A 19,149-nucleotide genomic window follows, 5' to 3' on the forward strand; every position below is an offset into this window, starting at 1 on the left:
ACTCCATATCCTTATAATTACCTGGTTTTGTCAGACTTTAAGCATTTTTGTCATCTAGAGGATATGTCCTGTATTTCATTGTGATTTTAATTTGCAAATCTATGATTAGTGAGATTGAACATTTTTAAATTTTAATGGCCATTTGGTTATCCCTTTTATTGAAATGTCTGACTAGATTATCTTTTTTATTATGATTCATAGACTTAAAATAATATTCTTGATATTAGTAATTTATTATTAAGAATGTTATAAGTATCCTTTGTTAATAGAATTTTCATACTACATCCATTTTTAAATTGGAGTTCTTGGCTTTAATGCAATGAAATCTACAAATCTTTTTTCCTTTTGGTTATTGCATTCTGAATATTGAGTCCTATTTAAAATTTTCTTCTTTACTCTGAAGGCATGAAAATATCTTTTCTATTGTACTCTAAAATATTTATTGCTTTGCCTTCAATTGCTATATTTTTAAAGTTAGCAAAGATATACATATGTTATATATGGACAAATTAAAATTAAAAATTTTATTTCTTGTTCTTAAAAACAGGATATTTGGTATTTATGGAAAAGACTCCTCTGTTTAGTCTTTGTAAACCAATTTTATGATTATAACCTATTTCTGTGTTGTTTTTTGTAAACTTATTTCTCTGAGTAATTTTTTTAAAAAGTTCTTTGTATTATTTTTTAACTGCTTAGAAACTAAAACAAATATTTGATTCTTCTATCGTTTGTTATATTTCACAGGACCATATAATTTCCGGAGTTCTAGGAAATGATATTTCAAAATTGTACAGAATACCTTCTTCCCTGAAGATCCCAGAACATTAAGACATCACTCTATCAGGTATACACAAACACTTTCTAAACTTATAATTTCAGCCAGAATATCTGACAATGAGGTGTCATTGGAAGGGTACATATCATAATTTTAATATTTCTCTTCAAGTGATGATAAATAATCTTCCCTTAGTATGAAAGTGTAGGATTACCTTTTCAATTCATGAAATAATCCCTCATTAGAGTTTAGTATGATCCCTTATGTTTTAGTGTCAGGTCTAAGAGAATTTTGCCTAACCCATTGTCACAAATATTGTCTGTTAGGTTTTCTTCATAGAATTTTTATAATTTCAGCTCTTAAATTCGCTCTGTAATTCATTTTGTATTTATTGTTTTGAATGGTGTAATTTCATTTGTTTGCATGTGGATATCTGGTTGTTTTAGCACAATTCATTAGAAACACTTTTTTTTCTCCATTGGATTATTTTGGCAAATCAATTAACTATAGGTTTACTTAATATTTTTCTTGACTTCATGTTTGGATTTCATTGTTAATATATAGAATTACAATTGATTTTGTATTCTGAATTGATTTTGTATTTTGAATGCTTGCCCAACTCCTTTATTATTTCTAATAATTTTGATAGATTCTTGGGGTCTAATATATATGGATGCTTTTTATTCATTTTATTCAATATGGATGCTTTTATTTATGTTTTTCTTGCCCTAGTGTCCTGGCTAGAACTTCCAGAAAAATTTCCAGTAGAAGTTGCAAAAGTAGACCTTCTTGTCTTGTTCCTCCTCTTAGAGGGAAATCATTCAGTCCTTCACTGTTCATTATGATGTTACCTAATATTTTTGAGATGTTACATATCAGATTGAGAAAATGTCCTTCATTTCTTGCTCTGCTAAGTGTTTTCATCATAAAAGTATGTTAAAAATTGCCAACTCCCTTTCTTGCACTATTGAAAAGAGAATACATTTCCCTCCTTTATTATATCAAAATGGTGTGTTATGTTAACTGATTTTCAGATGTTCAAGAAACTTTGCATTCTTAGAAAATTCTCTCTAGTTGTCATACATAATTCTTTAAAAAACTGCTAGATTCAGTTTGCTAGTATTTTGTTGAGGAGTTTAGCATCTCATATTATCCAGAGATATTGTCTGTAGTTTTCTTGTATTCCTCTGGTCTTAGTATCAGGATAATGCCAACCTTCTAGAATGAGTTGGGGAGTGTTGATACACTGGAAAACCTGTGGAAGATTCATATTGATTCTTCTTTAAATGTTTAATAGAATTAACCAGTGGAGTATCTGAGACTGTACTATTCTTTATGGAAAGTATTAAAATTATTAATTCAATATCTTTATCTACTGTAGATCTAGTCAAACTTTTGATTATTTATTAAGTCAATTTTACCAGTTTATGTCTTTCTAGGAAATTTCCATTTCATCTAAATTATTTGTCAGCAGATTAACTCTTATGGGATGTATTCTTCATAATATTTTGAAGTTAAATGAGGGACAGAGTTTTGGTAAAAAATACAAAATCCAGCTCAAAAGATTATATAAAACTCTTATAATTCCACCATGGCTGGGCAAGGGGTTACCTTTTCCTTTAGGAAGCACAATTTCGATGCAGATGACCAATAGGCAGGAAGAAATGCCTACATTTAGTCTGTCTCTGCTCAGGAGCTTGTTGTTTTATTTTTGAGGCTTATGTTTTAGGATTTCCTTATTCTCACAATTGTGTAAGCCTCTAAAGAATCAGTTTTTATGACTAGGTTTAGTTGGATAAAGACAGGAAACAGTTATAGTGTTGTCTTTATGGAGAAAGGCATCTTTTTTAGCTCATTTTAATTTATGTTATTTTTCTTTTCTTTTCTTTTCTTTTGGTGCCAGAGACTGAATCCAGGATTACTCAACCACTGAGCCACATCCTCAGTTCTCACTAACTTGCTCAGGGCCTCACTCAGTTGCCAAGGCTGGCTTTGAACTTGTGATCCTCCTGCCTAAGTCCTCCAAGCATCCGGGATTATACGTGTGTACCACTGTGCCCAGGAATTTATTATATTTTTAATTGACACATGAAGTGGAAATTCATCAGCATTTTTGTGAATAGTACATATAGCTCTTTGAGTTACAAAAGTGAGTTTTACCCAGGATTGGTCTCCTTAAATGGCTTGGGAATATGGAGTCTCTTCCTCCTGATCAATTTCATTGCCAGGGTGTGAGAGCAGGTGATACTTTTTATGTATTTTAATTTCCATCTTATTTGTGTTTTGTTCACTTGGGGGAGGGCTCTAATACTTTGAAGGCTGGCCTTGGAAATTAAGAATTAAGTCTGACATAACATTTAGAGGAGGAGTTGTCATGGTTATAGTTCATTCTAGACTGTCTACTGACTCTGAGGTAAATATTGGTGTCCTGCAAACAGCTACTTTGTTCTTTCAATTTTCCCTTTAGAGTGCTCAGCACACCCGCATCACTGGCATTCCATGGACTCAGAAATAAAAATCTCAGACCCCATCCCAAACTCCCTTCATACAAATTTTCATTTTAAGAAGTTCCGGTGATTTCTAAGCCCATTGAAATCCAGTTCTTTGTATAATGGGATCTTTATATATACTCTCACAATCTCTTCTCTAGACTTAAGCTATAAAGGGCTAACCTTGAGTACACTGTTTTTCGTTATGGTTCAGAAATAGTAATCAATGCACTGAGAAGCAGCTGCAAAATATATTTGAGACTGAAAGTACTGTGGGTACTGCAACTAGCTAGTCCTTTCAAGGGTAAGAACACTTAGGGAAGGTCTTGCACTGGGAGAATGGAGGACCCATTTGAATTTATGGGAAATTCTCATCCTTCAGGGTCTCATTCTTAGTGACAGGGGCCATTATAGGGAATTCCTGTTTTCTCTCAGTTTAGTCACAAGGCAAGAGTTAGCTCTAATTCTCAAGGAAATGCAAAATATGTATATTTCTTGCACAGCAAGATGATTTTAATTTTCTCGTTTCTGTGATTTACTTTTCTAATTTATCTCAGTTTCTGCTCTTTCTGTCTCCTCCTATGTCTCTATTGTCTGAATCATATTCTAGTCCTGAATTACCAGGCTTCCTCGGCAGCCCCAGTCAGCCTTCTAGGGCACAGTGAATGCAGCTGATGTCAATTATGCAGAGTTAGTCCAGGTGCCTAGATAAAGTAATAAAGGCTTTGAGAGTGCGATTGGGGAGCCAGAGGCTGAGCAGCAACAAACTCTGGGGGCCATAACTTATTGGTGAGTTTAAAGGTGGGTATAAAGAATCTTCTTTGGATTCATCTCAATAAAGGGATTTAATTTTACTCCTTTTATAATCAAGATTCTGGGCTTTCAGAGGCTTTGTCAGGGAACATCAGGCTTCAGAGAGTTGCTTGTGATTGTTCTGTGGCTTCACGAGGGACAACTGTTCAGAGTTGCTTTGTATCAGCAAGGCAGCTGGAAGTTTATCCTAATGCCTGCAAAAGAGGAAAGAGGTCCTGGATGTTAGATCCACTAATTTAGATCCTGGAAGTTAGTGGAACTAATCATTAGTATTAGAGTGAAATGGGGAAGGGTGCCAGGTCATATTTATGTCTGTTCAGAGAGAATCGGCCATTCTCAGGAATTGCTCAGTTTGGAAATATTTGTGAATAAATTATATTTTAACTTCATAGATTTATGCCTCAACGTGTAGAACACTAGATATTTCATATGCCACGTAGACTAGGAGATCATCGAGTGCAGTGACCCAAATTCATGGCTTTTTGTTGTTTGCAGAAGTTAGTAGAGAAATAATAAATATTCATTAATATCTTTTGATTTTTCTTTTTAAACTAAGCAATTAAATTCAAGCTAAGGAATTTTCTACTTCCTCTGGACATGTTCAATGGAGGATGATTTCCCAAATTAAATGAGAAGTAAGATTATATTTAGAAAACTTTTCTTCATTTTGTCATTTATGAGTGAATTATTTTATCTAAGGCTTCTTTGCGGTTCTCACAGACATTTAATGTCTTGAAGGCATCTTAGAACTGGTTTTCTTTATAGCATATTTGTGTCCATACATTTGCTGTAACCTGAGTGTATTTATATTCATGTTTCATCCCAGTTAAGGTTTATGAGATTACAAAGTTGTTGTAATATCCGATCCCTGGATTAGAGATGGCGATGGGGATGGGGTGAGGGAGGGAGGCCCCATGCTTCTTACCGACCCAGTTTGAACCTGGGTGCATCCATGCCTTTGATCTTGGCAAACAGGTTTTACACAGCTGCCTAGAAAGGGCTGCAGAAGAACATAGTCACCTGGAGTCAATAGTGTAGTTAGAGGAGCAGGGAAGGGAGAAGAGTCTCAGAAATGATTCAGTCACTTCTTATTCCTCTCTGGCTTTCAGATGGAATCCATCTCTCCTCAAATATTGTAATAGATTTGGGGGTTTAAATTTTTTTGAGGGGTACCAGGGGGTACTCAACCACACCCCCAGCCCTATTTTGTATTTTACTTAGAGACAGAGTCTCACTGAGTTGCTTAGTGCCTTGCCTTTGCCAAGGCTGGCTTTGAACTCATGATCTTCCAGTCTCAGCCTCCAGAGCTGATGGGATTACAAGCATGCACCACTCTGTCCAGCTCAATGTTTTTTCTCTATCTTGTAACATCTAGCATCAGAGTCTTAGGCTTGAAAGGAAACTAAATTGTCTTTTAGAAAAATTGTGTGCTTGTGTGTGGTTTTAATCTATCCTAGGTCTATCTTCTGCAGATATCTATTTGGTAGCTTTTCCTTTTCCTCAGAACTGACAAACTCCAGACAAAACATTTATTTACCATCCAGAGAAGTCCTCTGTGTGTTTTTAGAGCTTTCAAAGGCTTTCCACTGTTGGTTCAATTTCTGTGTTCTGCATGCTTTCCTTGTTCTCGGGCCCCAATTCTTTTCTCTTATTCTTCCACATCTCTCTTTCTTCTCAAGTTTGCATATCTAGTCACAGATCACAGGTACTGTCTGCTGCCCTAGCTCTATTAATACTATATAGGTACTGCATGTATTCAAGAGTCTTGTTTATTTGTCATTCAAGATTATGTATTCTAGTTCCTGAATCAAAACTTTATAGTATATGTCTAGTTACAATTTTTCCTTTCATGTCAATGATAAAGACTTATAAATTATAATAGCTAAGAAGTTGTATTAGAAAGACTGCACTATAAAGGACCTTCCAGAAAAAAAGGCAGCTGTTATCCCAGCAATGTCGTTTAATTATTTTTATTAGTTGCTCAAGACAATACAATGATCTTGACATATCATATATTTGATTCAAATAGGGTATGAATTCTCATTTTTCCACGTGTACAGATTGCAGGATCACATTGGTTATACAGCCATGTGTATACATACAGCAATACTAGTGTCAGTTGTATTCTGTTGCTCTCCCTATCCCCACTCCCCTCCCCTCCCCTCCCCTCCCCTCCCCTCCCCTCCCCTCTTATCACCTCTCTCTACCCAAACTACTGTGACACTTTTCTCTCTCTTTTTTTCCCTTCCCCCTCACACCATCGTATATGTATTTTAATTTTTTTATATTATTGTTATTTTTTGAATATATGATTTTTCAGTGGATATATTGTTTTTATTCTATTCTTTTTCAAGTAATTGTTATTTCTATAAGTTTATATAATTATTACACTTATGGATTTAATGATTTTTTAAATTATATATACAGGCATAAGATCAATTAATTCATCATATGATAGGTTAATTTCCATTTCCTTACTTTTTTTTGTTCTTCCTTTATTTTATTATAAATACGTTTGGAATGGACCTCTTATTCATGTAGGTTTGGCTTTTATTAAGTGTATTTCCTTAGAAATCATTCCTGTGAATAGGGTTGCTGGGTCAGAGAACATAAATGTCTTTTTAAATGAAAGAAAAAATGTTAAACTTTTAATGCTGCCAACTGTGCAAGTTTATGAAAGTTTTACAAAGGCTTTGAGCATTGGCTATTCTAATTTAAAGATATTTTAATACTTTGATTATTAAATTGTTACTTCAAGGTTGGTTTGACTTGTTTTTGTGTCTATTTTTTTTGTTTTTGTTTTTTTGAGCTGGGTAATAAAGTCAGGGTCTACTGCTTGCTAAGAATATGTTCTACCACTGAATTACCCATAATCCCATTAATTTGCTTTTCTTTTAATATGTGCTTACTCATTGTGTTTTCTTTTGTATGGATTCTACTTACATTATAAAGTGTGTACTTCTCTTCTCCATCCATCCTGAAAGTTAAAGCAAATTCCACTTAGGAGAAAGGGATTTTACAAATATAAATAAATTACCCAATACCAAATTTGGTACTGGGTATTGAATCCAGGGATGCTTAACCACTTAGTCACATCCCCAGGACTGACGCCCCCCTTTTTAAAAAATATTTTAGAGTCTTACTAAGTTGCTTAGGGCCTTGCTAAGTTGCTGAGGCTGGTCTTGAACTTGCAATGCTCCTGCCCCAGGCTCCCAAACTGCTGGGATTATAGGGATGCAGCCCTATGCCCAGCTGGGATTTTATGTATTTTTTTGCACTAAAACATTATTTTGATATATTAACTATATTCTAGATTGAATTTTCTAAGGAACTCATACCCTTGATTAAATTTAAATTTTGTTTTGAGAGTTTATTTTTCATTTTGTATCAGTCAGTAGAAATGGCATAAAATTTTATTTCACTTTTAGATAAGTATCTTAAATAGCACAATGGAGGTCTTTTGGACCATGGAATTGAAAACTATATCAAAGGAACTGGACATTTGTAATACCTTTTATCAAATTCCTGTTATTTACTGGGCATCCACTTGAACCATGCATTTTTAGAAACTTTGACACAATTGTGACCTGGCTCAGATCATGCCAGGAAGAAACTTTGCCTTCTGGTCTGGGAGAAAGAATAATGGGTAATTATAATAAGTACACTATCATAAGAGAAACAAAATGAAGAGAAATTTCCAAGGTTTTGTCTCAGAATACCAAAGGAGGCCAAATGAAGTGTGAAGGGGAATTAAAATTGGCTTCCTAGAAGAAATTATTCTTAAATAGAAATCTGAAGGATGATCAGGGTTTTCCTGCTGCATAAAAGTTAGGCATATGTATTTGCACTCTTTTGTCCTCTTTGTTATTATTTTTGGTCTTTGTGGGTGAGCACTAACAGGGAGTTTTTGTCTTTTCTCAGAAGGCATACATAAGCATCATTGGAAGAGTCCAGCCCCATGGAGAGAAGCCAGGCAGAAGCCCCAAAGGCCAAACTCCTCTATCAGAAGGTGTGCTTGGCAGCTCAGCAACTTGACCTTTTCCTTCAAAAGGGAAATGCCCACAAAGAGGTATTCAAACCGCACATCCTGGCCCTCAGAGATATAGTTCAGCAAGCTTGCGTTAAACTCATGTTCTTATACCCAGTGGCTTATGGGAGGAAGGCAGAAGAGCTGTTATGGAGGAAAATGTACTCTGATGTTGTCATGCTGCTAATGAAGAACAACAGAAAACAGATGCACACTTTTAAACACTGGGAAGGCCCCTTGCAAGCTCACCTGAAAGGTGGCCTTAAATTCTATGAGCATCTCTTCCTGTTCCTCCAGGGTCACTATGAACTGAGGTTACAGAGCTGTATAGATTGGCCTCACAGTGCAATCCACTTGATTGGCTATAAGAAGGTAGGGCCCACATCAGAGGAAGAGGTCACCTGGGCTCGAATGGCCTGCCATCGCTGCCTGCTCTATTTGGGAGACTTGTTCCGATATCAGAATGAGTTCCTAGACCTGGCCACTAAGGACTTGGCAGAGAGATGCTATTACAGAGCCCTGTCAGTGGCCCCGAGTATGGGAATGCCCTTCAACCAGCTGGGAGCTCTCAAGGGGAGCAAGTACTATAATGTTGAAGCCACATACTTCTACCAGTGCTGTCTCCACTCAGAAGTACCTTTTAAAGGGGCAGCTTGGAACCTCAAACAGCTCTATGATCATGCAGGGAAGAGGTACAGCAGTCTGAAGAGGTACCAGGGAAAGAGACTATCTCGAAGCCAGAGGCAGTGTTGGGATAACAAGAGGCTGCTGGTTAGCTTCCTCTATCTTCAGAGCCTCCTGCAGCCTCAGAAGAAATTCAGAGTGGCCAGGTTGATAGCCCTGTGCCAGTTGGTTCTGGAAGACTTTCGTCTCTGTCTTTCTTATCGGCTGAGTCCACCTAACCCGTGCCAGGTTTCCACACAGGGAAAGCCCCCCAAAGGCTATCTGTTTCTCCCAGACCTCCTCATCTTCCAAATGGTGGTACTTTGCCTCATGAATGTGCATGGCCTGAGGAAAACAGGCTCAAAGCAGCATAAGCCAGCTGTCATCTTCACCCTGACCCTCTTCTCTCATCTAATTCAACATGTGAATGCACGCATCCAAGCTGAACTCCAGAAAGGGAAGCTGACTCCAGACCTGGCTGCCCCCAGGGCTGGAAACCAGGAAAAAGAGCCTGGGAAGAGTCAACAAGGCTTTCCAACCCTGGGCCCCCCCCACAGAAGATCCCAGAAAAGCCATTGGTGGTCATGTGTTTGTAGTGAGGGTTACAGCTCTGAGGCTGGTTTTCATTCCTGCTGTGACTCTGATGAGACAGAAGACGAGGAAAGCACCTCCTTGAGTTCACAGGTCCACTCTGAAACAGACAGTGAAACTTCTCATTCGGACATAGCTGATGAAGGAGGGAATGGATCCCTGAACTCAGAAGCAGTGCAGGAAAGCGAGACCATATCCAAATACAAGACTGCCAGTCCCAGGAATGAAACTCCCAGGAGTCTCCTCTGTCTCCTGAAAACAACTATGCCTGCTAAGCTGCCAGGAGGACACGGCTTGCACCTGGCCCCTGCCTTTAGTCGCAGTGCCCTGAAGCTTCTGTCTGAGCTGAGCCCTGCCTCTGGCAGTAGCTCTGGCTTTGAGGAGTATATGAGCAGCTTTCCTGAGACTGAGTGGCACACTGGTTCGTATGTGGGGCAGAGTGCCTCCCTTGACCAGTCTTACACAAGTCTCCAGACCATTCAAAAGAAATTTAAGGTTCTCTCTGCAGAGGGACTGCTTCCCACCATCAAGGTGATCCTGGGCTGGCTCTGCACCAACCATGCCCTCCTCACCTCACATTGGCGGAGTTCTCTTAGCCTGTGGGACCACCTGTGTGTGCTGCTGAACCTGCTGCCCTCGGTGGGTGACCTTCAGCAACCAGACCTGGGCCTGTCCCACCATCTCCATGATTTGCTGCAGAGCCGTGCAGGCCCACACGTCTCCAGATTCCTGCATCTCCCTGAGGACATTGCCCTGTTTCAGCTCTGTCCACTGCAGGCTTCCCTGGAGACAGTGGGGTTAGAGAAGGACCCACCTCCACTCAGTAACCAGGATGAAGCTGCCCTGCGCATCTGTTTCCTGAGAAGTTTTGGCCACTTTGCAACCAGACTCCCAGAACAGTTCCTGAGGTTCGACTCTAAGTTGGGTGTGTTTGTGAGCAGTACACCTGGAGGACCAGAAAATCCATCTCAGCAGCTTCCTGAGAGAACTTCCAGGATCAGGTTTTCCAAAGACATTGTCCAGCTCTGGCTTCAGCGTGAAGTGGTGCTGCTAGAGAAGACCCTCAGGGGCCCCCAGACTCGGTCAGCTTTGACCTCTTACCTATTTCCTGATCCTAGGGCCCTGTGTGAGCATCTTCCAGTTATCCAGCAGCTTGCCACAAGTGGTCAGTTTTTCCTCATCATACCAAAAATTGTGGTTGACACACTATATGTCCTGAGAAGGGAAGACCGAAAGGTCTTGGCAGCCATCACCTTCCTAGAAGGTGAACTGAAGAGAGGGAACCAGAACATTCTGTGCCAGTCCTTTGTGTCTGAGAGGTTGTTGAGGCCCAGGATGATCAGGCCAGATTCTGATGCCTGGGACCTCTTTAATATTCTCGACTTCTGCAAAAGTCTGCTGGATTCATCCAGGCCAGGGACACCTGATCCCAGCAGCATGGTGACTATCATCACTGGCATCTGTTTGGACAACCCGAGGAATTTCTCGTACCCCCTGCAGCTGGTGCTGGGGATAGCAACCGAAGCAGGTGTGGAAATCAAGAACATCCTGCACTTCCACAGAGAGTGGAAGGCAATCAGCTGACATGGCCATCTCTCTCTCCTTCCTCCTCCTTCAGCATTTATGGATCATAATTCCATGTGTTTCTCTCCCGTAAGCAGCTAATGTTAAGGTAGATATTGTGCGAGTGAATATCTGTGTCTACCCCTAGGTAGAGGTTTAGTTTACCAGCTTCCAGAGGCCTTCTTATTTCTGTTTTTTGTCATCTGGGCTTGATACCATGTTCTCTTTCTGAAAATCTCAAGATTGCCTCAGTGCTTAGAGTTCTTAGGGTAAAGCAGCAGCTTCAGGACTTACTCCCAAGAGCACACTTAGCTCTGTGAATGTTCTAATTTGCTTAGCTGTGTATTGTGACTTGGAACTTTTAATGTTGTTTTTATGATGGAACTGTGCCTTCGATTGTAGGTAGGTCTCTGTCATCTCTGAAAACTCAATAAATATAAAACTAAAATTCATGACTGTGGTGAAGGATTTTATTGCAATTTCTGGTCATGGCTTCCTTATTCTATGCTTGGTTTAGATTTTTCACTTTTGGGTAGAACTGGGTCAGTTGTCCATATTGCTATAGTAATGATTTTTGCTTTTATGTTCCTCTGAACATAATAAGAAGATATCCAAAGTTTGGCAGATTCAGTTCTACTTTTGTTAACCTGGGAATAGATATTTTATGGCACTACATTGGCATTTATTCCTGTATCTGCTCAAAATTTTCAACTTTGGTCACCATGAAATTTGTCTTGTTTTGTTTTTGTTTTTGTTTTTCCTTCCTGGCTCTCATATATCTTTTGGGACATCGCATCAACTTCCTACTTGGTACATATTACAAGGAAAAACTTCCTACAATTAGTGAAATGTGGATGTATATCCTGTCAATAATACATGAAATTAAAACCCACAACTTGGGCTGGGGATGTGGCCCAAGCAGTAACGCGCTTGCCTGGCATGCGGAGGGTGCTGGGTTTGATTCTCAGCACCACATAAAAATAAAATAAAAATGTTGTGTCCACCGAAAACTGAAAAATAAATATTAAAAAATTCTCCCTCTCGCTATTAAAAAAAACAAACCCACAACTTGATTCTCACAGAAATGTGTTGAAAGGATTAAAATCTACGTCTCCCCCATAATAATCTCCAGTGTTCTTCACTGATAATCATAACATTTTAAGGCCAAACTTAATACTCTGTCAAGATCCCAGGTTTTGGAGGCCCTCGCAGCATTGCTGGCTTCTCACTCACAGCCTCAATCCAGCTGCTGCCCTCACGTGCCAAGAAATCCCATGCTTAGCTCTTTGTGCACTCCTGGGTTCTCATATTTTTTCTCAGTTGTTCTAAACTGAGCCTCTGTGTTTCAGTTAAACTTCCTGTCACTTCCCTGTCTCAATTTTTCTCTCCTCCTTCCAGCATTTTATTATATATTTTAGAAAATTTTGACAAACTAAAAATTTAAAACCCCAAATGTGGTTTCACTCCTGACATTACAGCTTTTGTTGTTTTATTTATACCCTGTCATGTTTCTGCTGCCTACATGTTTTTTTTTTTCTATTTGTAATTATATTCAACAAACATCTTCTGAGCCTACTTTTTTTAAGTTACAAAAACTTCTAATATTGTTGCATGATCTTCCTTGCCTCCTTTAATTGTTGCTTCCTATCATTGTTTACTTAAGTATTCATTTTTCTTTTAAATATTTTAGTATTACATTATTAATAATTGTGGGATAAAATTTTTGTATCTGAATTAATTCCTTGAAATAGATGATAAGCAATTGATTTATTGAGTGGGAGATTATTAGTGTTCTATACAGAAAAAAATAATAATTCATCACTATGGAAGAGTCCCCCTTTTCAAAAAACTTGGTTGACAGGTTCTGTATTGCATTTGGAAACTTCATCTAAATAAGAACAGGGTGAAGCCACGACAAACTAGGACAGGGCTTTCTGTCAATATTGTAGATATTGTAGTTGTGTCTCATAGTGGGTTTGGGTTCCTTCAAGCACATTCTGTCCCTTGCTGCTAGAACTGGTCATTTCAAAAGCCCCTGGTGGCTGCAACACTGAAGCAGAACATGCCCTCAGAGATCAGCAATGTGTGGCAGTAACTAAACCATCCAGAGTTTGGCTAATTTAAAAAAAATAATTTTTACATGCAGGGAACATGGCCCCTGTTGTGTCCTGTAATATTCCTTGCTTTCTCTTAGGTATTTTAAAATTATAGGTACTTAGCTGGCCATCAGCAGACACCCCCATTCTGAGTTCTGAAAAACAGTGAAGAGCATTGACTGATGTTTATGCTCTAGGTGTCTATTTTATGGCTTGCTCATTACTGGTTGCCATAAAAAGAATCTGGCTAAACCCATGGAAAAGCCATGAGGCAAAGAGAAAGTGAGTGTATTATTAAATGACTGGACCTCATTTTGCTTACTTAGAAGATGAGCACACTGAAGTCAATCCCTGCCAGTGGAATGAGCCGGGCAAAGTCCTTTAAATTACTTATTGTTTCTTCTTATTCTAAAAGTATTTTTCATCTAATAATACTGCCTTTTGGCCTAGGCCTGTGGAACTGTGGACACTTTTACCTCAATCTATGTCTCCTCTTAGCTTTCTCTCCTCTTCATTATTGAGGAATGATATACTTGACAGAAAGAATTTTTAAACAGTATAATGCCTACATTTTAGTATAGGGATGGAAACTCTGCTGAGGAAAATAATTCTAAGAAGCTTGTGCACTGTCATAGGACTTTCTGAAGGAATAGCACTATATGTTCAATACACGAGAGTTTGTCACCAGTTGAAGCCACTGCTTAGATGGCTTTAGTGGGAAGGGAAACTTCTATGAGCCAACTGGCTTCTAACTTTCTTTTCACCCTAGAAACTATGGAAGAAGGCAAAATCAGTGCAACACCTGCAACTAATAAGTGATTTACCTGATACTTTATTACAGATATATCTGACTGACAATCTATCACAAGTAGATCTGGCTTGATTATAAACACCCAGAAATGTAAGGTATGTAGTAAGTAGGCAGGAAAAGGGAGTCTCCGTGAAGGTCAGCAAGAATCTAGAGGATGGTGGGCCACCTGGATAACCTCCCTCTTACCCCAGCATAGTGTCATGGTGATTTACGAATTTTCACCTTTATCCAGATGTTGCAGGGAAGAGAAAGTGGGGTAGGGGAGCAACACCCCAGACTACAAGTTTCAGCTTTGTATTGAGAGGATATTCACCCAAGAAGAAACTGCTTCCAATGGGAAGACACTGAGTTATCTTTACTAAAATTGTCCACATTGGAAATAGTTTGAAGGTAAGTTATGACCAGACAATACTATAGCTGGATATCTCTTTCATACATATGAGGTACAGGGTGTGAAGTTTAGTCTCCTTATAAATATGTGCTATATGTGCTTTTTAGGCAGCCACAAGCTATATTTATTGAGGTTGAATAATATAGTTTGACTATAATAATTTTCCTGTAAACTTAAGACTCATATTTCACCTGCCTTTTTATATCTCTGCTGGATTTTTCCATATATCTGAAATTCAACACATCTAGAAGTGAAGTCATTATTTTTAAACTAGACATTTTCCTTGTGGTCCTTAAGTTGAGAAGTGGCATTTAGGTAAGTTTAAAACAGTGGTTCCATTTCTATCTAATAACTCTCCTTCAATGAAAACAAATGATAAATAAACACACACACCAAAAGAAAAGAAAAGAAACCATATGCATGTATATATTCTTTTCAAGGAATAGGCTTATGGTTGACAAATCTGAATCTGCAGGCAGGGGGCAGGATGAAAGCCTTAGGACACCAATTTTGCTCATAAGGCCTTTATGATCTTTCACTGATTGAATGAGGCCTACCTCATTACTGAGATAGTCTTTGCTTAAAGTTGGCTCACTGTAAATACTATATCTACAAAATACCTTCACAGCAACACTAGATCAATGTTCAATTCAATAACCGGGTACTTAACCTAATCAAATTGATCCATAAAACCAAGCACTACACATCTACAATTTCTCAACGTCTTTTGAGTGATCAGTAAACATTCATAACAACATATGGAGTTTATAATCAGTTATGTATAATCAGTTTTATAATCAGTTTATAATAGATACTGTGTTTGCTCCTGTGGATCCATGAAAGGTAAGACATTTTCTGTCCTCAAAGAGATCAGAGTTCCTAAATAGAAATTGATACATTATCAAATACATCACAGTCACTGAAGTATGAACAAGATGTCATGGGTTGGAGGGGTGATAGTGAGAACGCCATAGAGGGTTTTCAAAAAATATTCTTACCTTAAGTGTTTCTGGGTCTAGTGTTTCAACCCATCATCCCTACTGGAGTCTATGTCCTTGTCAACAGAAATTGACAAATTCCTGTCTCTGCCTAACTGATCCTGCCACCTGCGTCTGTAGTCCTGTTCCACCTCCACCTGGCCACCTGTGTTATTGTGCTCTTATGTGCCTCATCACATCTGTCTCTTCATTAAAATGTGCTCATTGCAGGTAAAGTCCAAATGCCTTAATATGCTGTGAAATATTCAGGATTAGGTGTGCTCAGTATATTCATTCTAACTTCATTCAGCAGCGTGTCCTCTCCTTCATACACTCTGTTCTCCAACACACCAAGCAATGTTTTATCTACTCATATCCAAATATTTTTTGCACATCATTCCCTTCATCTGGAATGCCTCCTTTTCCATGTCATGTAGCATGATTTTTTTTTTTTTATTTTTCTAGACTCATTCCAAATATCTAAATATCTCCTCTAGGGTAATTTTTTAAAAATATATTTTTTAAGTTGTAGATGGACATAACTTTAATTAATTAATTAATTTTTAGTAGTGCTGAGGATTGAACCCATTACCTCATGCATGCTAGGCAAGCACGCTACCACTGAGCCCCAGCCTTAGTCCCTCCTCTCAGGTAATTTTTGAGGGTGGCTCATTCTTCTCCCTTCTGTCCTTTCATTGTATATATTACTGTATTGAAATTATTTGTCTTTCTTTCTTACTAAACCACAGGCTCCATAGTGGAAAGAACTCTATTCTTATATTTGGCACCATTCTCCCTCTTATGCCTGCCCCAAATTTAACACGTCACATTTTTATATTTTTCAATCAAAAATTGCACTTTTTCCTTAATTGGGGTCTTAATGTTACTATAAGTTCTTTTAAAGAATATTGAAAATAAAGCCTAAAAATGTTTAGAAGCATTCCTGACAATTAGGTATTATTTCTTGCTTTTGAGGTTAAGGCTGCACTCAAACTTGGAAGATCTAAATTTGAGTCCTTTATCATTTTCTCTGTAATCTTTTTTTGGTGGGGAGGTACCAGGGGTTCAACCCAAGGTGCTTTACCACTGAGCCACATCTCCAGTACTTTATATTTTGAGATGGGTCCTGGCTAAATTGCTGAGACTGGTCTCAAACTTGCAATCCCCCTCTTTCAGCATCCCGAGTCACTGGGATTACAAGCGTGCAACACCACACCTGGCATTTTCTCTATACTTTTTTTTTTTTTTTAATAGGGGCTCTTATTTTATTTTAAAAATATCTGTGACTTTATTAAAATATAATTGACAAATAAAACTGTATTAACTATGTAAAACTATGTGATTTGATATGTGGGTATGTGTATACATTGTGAAATGGTTAAGCCAAGGTAATTACAATGCAATCTTGATGAAGCTAGTTCATTCCTCTGCATTTGTTATCCTCAAATGCCATCTATTCCATAATATCAGGGAGTAAAATTGAATAATGTGAAAATTTTGTAAGAGAACTCCCTATGCAAAGCTACAACCTGCACAGTGATCTTGTAGACCCCGAATACGTAGAAGATGACTCATTCCTTTATCAGATCACTTTTATTGCATTTTGCTGATGTTTCCCTCTTCTGTACTTTGGCCTATGATAAAAATAAATTAAAGTTTTTCTTTGCTAAGAGACTTAAGGAAACCGGTATATTCCTTTCTTATTTGGTTTTGTTGAGTCAAGATAAAAGGATGTAAAATCGGATGATTTCCTGTTAGGTTTCTTACTACAAGGTCATGTATCATCCTTTCTCCTTATCACTGTGTATCTGAGAGTGAAGGTTTAAGTGACAATAGGAATTATTTTTCACATTAGAAACAAATGCTGAGTTTTATTTCTGAAATGCACACTTAATGAGCTTTTATCTACCATATGTATATTTAATCATAAAACTTTTATACAGAACTGATGTATTAAAACATTCCAATGTGAGAACAACATCGTACCTTATCAAGAAATACCAATAAAATGTATTGACTTTATTTTATGGATTAGACATATTAAATAGAAAACTTCATAAAAATGGACATTTGTGACTCTTAAAGTTTCTTCACATAGGAAAAAGCAATAATGCTAACCTATTACAATTTTAAAGTTATTGCAACTGTGATTCTCAAAATAAATCATATCTATAGAAATAAATCAATCCTATTAGAACACTCAAAGTTCTGGTCCCTTGCTATAAGCTTTATAGGAAATATATTGTTGTTGATGATCTACTAAACTCACCTTATGCTTTTGTCATTCTCAGAGGAAATATGAGAGATCATCATATACAGATGTGTAATCCTGAAGTTACTGTGAAATCAAAATGAATCTTTATATGCCAGATAGAATTCCTTATCCTTTTCAATTAGGAAGAATTAGTTCTAATTTTCTATAGCATGATAAGCTAACTATATTGATAAGAACTTATTATGAGTTTTGAAATAACCAGAAGTGTTTTATGGTTCCCAACTCATGGCTTGAGGAGATGGGAATGGTAATGACTTGGTCATTACATGGTTGGACATGTGTAAAATTGTCATACCATACTCCATAATTATATACAAATACTATGCCATTTAAAAGTAAAAATTAAAAAATGTAATGTAAAAAATATTTCAAATGTAATTGTTTACAAGTTGCCATTGAATCTTAACTCTTCATAAATCAGGAGAACACTAAATAGTTCATTCTGAGGATGTCTGCCTTGATTTACTGCACACATATTAGTACTTCTTAGCTCCTCAGGAAATGCCAACACACTTATTCTAAAGTTGAAGATTTTCTTCAAGAAAGGCTATGACCGATGCAAGTGCTTTTTTTTTTTTTTTTTTTTTAATAATAAAGTACAGAGGAGTGTGTGTGTGTGATTTAGAGTGGCCATTCCTGCTCTTGTCACTTCTAAAGCCAAGATAATGGGTGAGACTTTTATTCTTCTAGGTTAATTTCCTTACAGAGTTGTCATGCAGACCAAATGAGCCAATAAATATAAAGTACTTCCCAGGGTACCAGGCACATAGTTGCAAAAATACAGCTGTATGTTATGGCTCTTGAATTATTATTATAACTAGAAGGCCTGACTGATTTGTTCTGTGTCAAAACCTAATAGAAGCTGGGTGTGGATGTGCACATCTGTATTCCCAGTGACTTGGGAGACTGAAGCAGGAGGATCCTGAGGTCAAGGGTCAGCCTTAGCAATTTAGTGAGACCCAGTCTAAATAAAAAGGGCTGGGATATGGCTTAGTGGTATTCCTGGGTTCTATTCCTGGTACCTTAAGGGGAAAAAAAAGCACAAATGGATGTGATTTTGAGCATAATATTTCTGGATGAACATCAAATTCTATGTTCTCATTTTATGAGGAAACTTTTGCCTCTAATTTAGGACAAGCTCTCTTCTTGGAAAATAAAGCATCTGAGACCTGGAGAGATTAAGTGATTTGTCAATGGTCACAGCAGGGGGTGAGCAAAATAGAGGGTTCCATTTGGCTCATTCTTGGATGGAAGCAGGACTCAAAACTTATATTTCCTTTATCTCATTAGTCACACACATTTATATTATAAATACAGGAAATGAGGTTGAAAATTTGAATTGTTTCTGATATGACATTAAAAGTATTAAGAACTCATAAGGGTGAATATAATATTTTGCAGAACAGAATATTACTGGTAATTTATTGTCATTTTAAAATTTTCTAATAAAAGGAAGGTATAACAGACTGGAGGCATTTATTTATAACTAGCTGACTTCAATTCATTGTTATGGTGTCCAATTTAAGCATTCCCCCCTCTGCTTTCTGAGAACTCAGTGTCAGGAACGAAAGTTGGCATTGAAATCAGAGCAGATGTGCAATCACTTCTTTCTCTCTAGCTTGGCTCAAACCATGGTAGAATCAGTAGTCTACACTGACACAGTTTCTGGATCACCACC

At 37.6% G+C, this 19,149-nt stretch overlaps 1 pseudogene across 1 annotated transcript; it reads left to right on the forward strand.

The window, feature by feature from the left end:
* Positions 1 to 4,694: 4,694 nt before the first annotated feature.
* On the forward strand, positions 4,695 to 11,091 carry LOC143382212 (nonsense-mediated mRNA decay factor SMG5 pseudogene; annotated as a pseudogene). Its single transcript, XR_013088940.2, has 2 exons — positions 4,695 to 4,712; positions 7,999 to 11,091. The product of XR_013088940.2 is annotated as a nonsense-mediated mRNA decay factor SMG5 pseudogene (transcript).
* Positions 11,092 to 19,149: the final 8,058 nt, after the last annotated feature.

Source organism: Callospermophilus lateralis, chromosome 16 (assembly GCF_048772815.1).
Source record: "Callospermophilus lateralis isolate mCalLat2 chromosome 16, mCalLat2.hap1, whole genome shotgun sequence".
In the NCBI taxonomy this organism is placed as follows: Eukaryota; Metazoa; Chordata; class Mammalia; order Rodentia; family Sciuridae; genus Callospermophilus; species Callospermophilus lateralis.